At 37.0% G+C, this 5,380-nt stretch overlaps 1 pseudogene; it reads left to right on the top strand.

Annotated features, from left to right (window-relative positions):
* Positions 1-3,820: 3,820 nt before the first annotated feature.
* LOC116888942 lies at positions 3,821-4,689 on the top strand (annotated as a pseudogene).
* Positions 4,690-5,380: the final 691 nt, after the last annotated feature.

The raw sequence follows: 5,380 nt of genomic DNA, 5'->3' as shown, positions 1-5,380 counted from the left end.
ATCAGATGTACTTAATAAATAGTTGCCTGGTCAAATTATATACCCATCCAATGATATGCTCAGAGTACTAGCAAAATACAGAATTTTTATTGTCCTTTACATCAAAAAATGGAAACCAGGCATGGTAGCATACACCTTTAATCCCAGCTCTCAGAAGGCAGAAGCAGGTGGATCTCTGAATTTGAGACCAGCTTGGTCTGTAGAGCAAGTTCCACAACAGTCAGAACTACATAAAGAGACCTTGTCTCAAACAAAAAACAAACAAACAAACAAAAAAAACCAAAATTGAATATTTTTTCCTCAATTCAGGTCTTTTAGTCACTGAAAACCCAAACCACCCTGATTCCTTTATATTTGTGATTACTAAAAATTCATTTTTTTAATTTATATTTTATACAACATAAACAAAAACAAATTTAAAAATAACAACATAAACAAGATTGGGGTAGATTTACAAAAAAAATAAATTCAAGTAAATTGGAATCAAGAAAGGGTTCAAAAATATTTCTTCTCAAAAAAAAAAAATATTTCTTCTCGATAAAATAGTGACCAAAAAATGCAAACATAGTTACATGTTTCTCTAATTTCCTTGGAGGCCAAAGAGAAATAAAACCAAAAATGCAATCAGTAAGAACTAGATAATTTTGAAGTTTTCCACCTAAATTATTCTTGGCATACCCTGAGAATCTGTTATATTATACTGTCTATGAAATGTAGTAAAAACTAGAGTCTTCCAGCAACTTCTTCATCTATAAAACTGTTATTCTTTAATATTGTTCACAATTTTGCTTCATATACAATATCTGCTGAATATAAATTTTCATGCTTATAAGGGAAAATCCAGTTGTTTTCTACTTCAGGATTTTCTATTATTTCTCAGGTACTTTTAAGTTACCTAATTAAAAAATGTCTTCTTGAACTCATAAATAAAATTGTTCTAAATTTTAAAGATCCAAGACCTTAAATTAAGAAATTCTTAAGTTTAAATCTTTAAAAGTTAATGACCATTGTTAATTAAATGAATTTTGTTTGTTTGTTTTTTGTTTGATAAAAGATCAGAATTTGCCTAGGAAAATAGTTAAAAAAAAAAAAAAAGAGGCTCACGGAAGTCTATCCTAATAAAAGTATTGTTTTATACAGCATAAAACATATTTTATATAGTATTCCAAACTTCTAATGCATAATTAGTAGTAAATGGATATCAGCTTGACATCTGAGAATGGGGGTGTCTGTGTCTTGGATATTCTCTACTATTAGGTATGTAAAGTTCTGTGCTCAAAGTACACTACATACATGGTCAATGCCTCTCCCTAACAAACTGGCTACAGAGCACAGCCCCAGAAATGGCACGGGGCCTTGAAAGCTCCAAAAAATATCACTGTGTCATATCTGAGCCTTCACTTTGACAAATAGCCCTATGCATATCCTTTCTAAAATTCATCACAATTAAAAAAAAAAACAATTGTCCTACTTATGCTAGCAAATGATTCAAAAAATTTTAATATTAATCATGAAAACCCTTACTATCCACAGGGTCAAGCTCTTGTTGAATGACACCATTTAAATACTGAACTGGCAAATTTTAATAAACAGAGGATATTATATACACCCACTTAAATCCTCACATACTAAAGAATAATGCTTTGTGTGCTGCCCCCAAAGCATTTTGCCCTAAAGGAGACACAACCTAAATTATACATTAAAGGAAACAATCTAGAAACTAATCAATGAAAAGAGACCCAACATTAACATCAAGCGAGGCTATGCTTGTGTCTTTCAGAAAATGAATGCAGTCCAAGATGGCTCTGATCTCATGCATCTAACCAATATACCAAGAGACCACAAAATAAATCATCTAAAGGCAGATGACAAACCCATCAAGAGGCCATGCCCCAAGATGGAGAGTAAACTGATAATTTGGGGGAGACAGCAGGACTTTGAGTCATCAGGCTAATACTTTGAGGAAACAAGAAGGACTAACCCAATAATGGTGCTGTTATATTTAATTAACTGATTTGCATATTATCTCTTGTCAATGCATAATCCAAATGCCTTTTGTCAGGGGAGATAAAAAAACATACCTGTAATAGTAGACAGTATGATATTGTTTCCTCTTGCTAAGGGTTGTTTGTAAAAGTTTATATAGAATAGATCATATTATACTCATTTTGCTTACAACAAAATTATTGGCAGAAAGTAATTAAGAGATGGCTGAATTGAGGATGGCTTTCCTCTTGGTCCTCTGTGAGGTCTTCTTTATTTCTCTTCTGTTTGTCTATACTTTTTAGACTAGCCGTGGAGACAATGGATTCTATCTTGGCCTCTATTGTGGCTATTTTTCTTTTTAAAAATTAGAAGGGACAAAATGTTAGGAGTACAAATGTCTTTATGCCTACAGATCGCTAGGGAAACCAGAAACATTAAACACACAGGAGCCTCTTCTCAACTGAGGAGATAAAATACCTGTTTTCCTGCCCAGAAGCCTGGGAGTGGATACTGTTAATGATGTGATGAGCTTTTTGCTATTTGTGGAGGCCAACCTCACTCTTAATCCCCCCAGAATATTTATCCCAGACTTCCTCTCTAGCTCCCAGATAATAGAACCTACCATTAAGGAGGAGGATGCCACATGCATTTTATACCCTGCTGACTTCTATGCTATCTTGGTCAAAAACCACATTAGATTCTAGACCTTTTAGTTATAGAACCTACCCTCATGAAATCGATCTGAATGAACTTTTCATTCTCATCTCTACATGGGTCATTGCCTACTTTGACACCTTCAGGGTTCTCCATAGACATACTCTTTAATTCAAGAGAACATGATTCAAGCAAGGCATGGTGGTACATATCTGTGACATATGTCTTCTTCTAGTACTGCAAAGAGGATGAGGGCAAGCCAGACAACAAATCCAAGGACTAGACACAGAAATACCGTATCTCTTCTACTCATGAGCTATAAACAAAGCAAATCACCCAACAAAAGCAAAATGTCAAGGGCAAAAGGTATGGCTACAGAGAAAAGTGAAAAATTGTGAACAATCTCCCACAGCTCTCTTTCTGATGCTTTTCTAATAAACACTTCAAATAGTATATAGCATAATAGTTATGTAAACAATTCATACAAAATTCATCAAAATGCATAAGAGAAAGTGAACACAAGAGGATAAACCCCTAAAAAATAAAGATCAATGATCAATGGCAGAGATCAATTAACTTCATGAAATATATATGTGAACATTCCTTAAAGCTTCTATAATTTAAGTAGTGTGGAAGCTGGGTATGGTGAAGTATACTTGAAATCTCACCATTCAAAGGGCAAAAGAAGGTAGCTAGCTCAAAACCTGAACTATGGATTAAGTTCAAAACCAGCCTCTACAAAATAGCAATACCATATCTCAGAAACAAAACAAAACCAACCAAAAAAATAAGACCCTGTAATCATGACACATGAATATATAAGCCAGTGAAACAGTGCAAAATGTCAGTAAAGAAGTCTATATCTAACTAAAATGCCATGTCAAATTATGAGTAACAAAGTTGAATTTTTAAATAAATATACTCATTTCTTAAGACAGCAGTAAAAAGTTACCACAGACTGGCTGATTTAAACCAATAAATTTCATTCTGCTATAGTACTGGAGGCTATAAGTCCAAATCATGAGATCATAGAGCCAAGTCCTTTTGAAGAAAATGTATTCTATTCCCTTTCCATTCAAAATCTATTCTATGCCTTTCTCCTATCTTCTAAGGACACCAGCGATCATTGATATGCCTCAGTTTGTATTTTTGTAGTTCCAGAAACCAAGCCCAGGGCATCATGCATACTAGGTAAACGTTCCACCACTAAGTTATGACTTCAACCTTTTAATTATCATGCTAGTATCATTTTCACTGCTGTGACTAGACTTGGGAAAAAAACAAATGAGGAAGGACTTTTTTAGGCTCACACAGTTTCAGATATTGCATTCCAAAATCAGCTTTCTTTTTTCCTTTTCGGCCTGTTAGCAGGGCAGAAAGTAATAGCAGAAGAGCATCACGATTATTGAAGCCAGCACTGCTGTGCGGGGCTCTGGCTGTGCCTGGCCTGGCTGGCACCATGTGTGCATCCCGCGATGATTGGCGCTGTGCGCACTCCATGCACGAATTCACAGCCAAGAACATCGATGGGCACATGGTTTGCCTGGATAAGTACAGGGGTTTCGTGTGCATCATCACCAATGTGGCCTCACAATGAGGCAAAACCAATGTAAACTACACTCAGCTAGTCGATCTGCATGCCCGATATGCTGAGTGTGGTTTATCGAATCTGGCCTTCCTGCAACCAGTTGGGAGGCCAGGAGCCAGAAGTAATCAGAAATCAAGGTTTGTAGCGGCTACAATGTCAGGTTGACATGTACATGAAAGATCTGTGTAAATGGGAGGATGCCCACCCTACTGTGAAAATGGATGGAAGTCAGCCCAAAGGGTGAGGGAGGCATGCTGGAAATGCCATCAAATGGAACTTCACCAAGTTTTCTCATTGATAAGAAGCGGCTGCGTGGTGGCGCTATGGTCCCATGGAGGCCCCAGGTGATAGAGAAGGACCTGCCGTGCTATCTCCCCTACAAGTGTGTGCCCCTGCACCGAGCCCCCCTGCCCTGTGACCCCTGGAGCCTTCCATCCCGGCACTCAGGATGGTCTGCCTGAAAACCAGCCTGCTGGTGGGGCAGTCCCGAGGACCTAGCGTGCATCCCAACCCGGAAGAAGGTCCAGGGTCTGTGGCCCTGAGCACGAGCTTCACCTTGGCTGCTGGGAATAAAAAATGTAGAAATGTGAAAAAAAAAAAGAAGATATCAGAAGAAAAGCTACTTATCTCTGTGGCATCCAAAAGAACAGAAAAGAGAAAAAAGAAGGTATAGAGTATATATACATACACACACACACACACACACACACACACACACACACACACACACACACACATAATATGCATGCCCTCAGAGAGTTACCTCATCCAAGTAGGCTCCATTTCTTATGAGCAATTCAGCTATAAACTTATCAATGAATTAATACATTAAAGAAGTTATCATGATCCAATCACTTCTCAATAGTGTCACCTGCAGTGGGTCAAGCATAAAGCACATGAGCCTTTAGAGCAGACATTTCATATATAAATCATAACAATGACTCTAATGTCTGTCAATTTTTACCCCATCTCCTTTGTCTTTCTCTTTGTCTTATAAGAATATTTTTCACTGGATTAAGAGTCATTTGTTCAAGTCAGAATGACTCCCACCTCAAGATCCTTAATTACATATGCAAAAGTATTTTTTCAAACTGAGGTCACATTTACAGATTCTGTGACTGTGTATTTTTAGTCGGCATTATTCTACCCATT

Source organism: Rattus rattus, chromosome X, assembly GCF_011064425.1.
Source record: "Rattus rattus isolate New Zealand chromosome X, Rrattus_CSIRO_v1, whole genome shotgun sequence".
In the NCBI taxonomy this organism is placed as follows: domain Eukaryota; kingdom Metazoa; phylum Chordata; class Mammalia; order Rodentia; family Muridae; genus Rattus; species Rattus rattus.
Note: the sequence above shows the minus strand (reverse complement) of the source record. Positions and strands in the feature narration are given on the sequence as shown.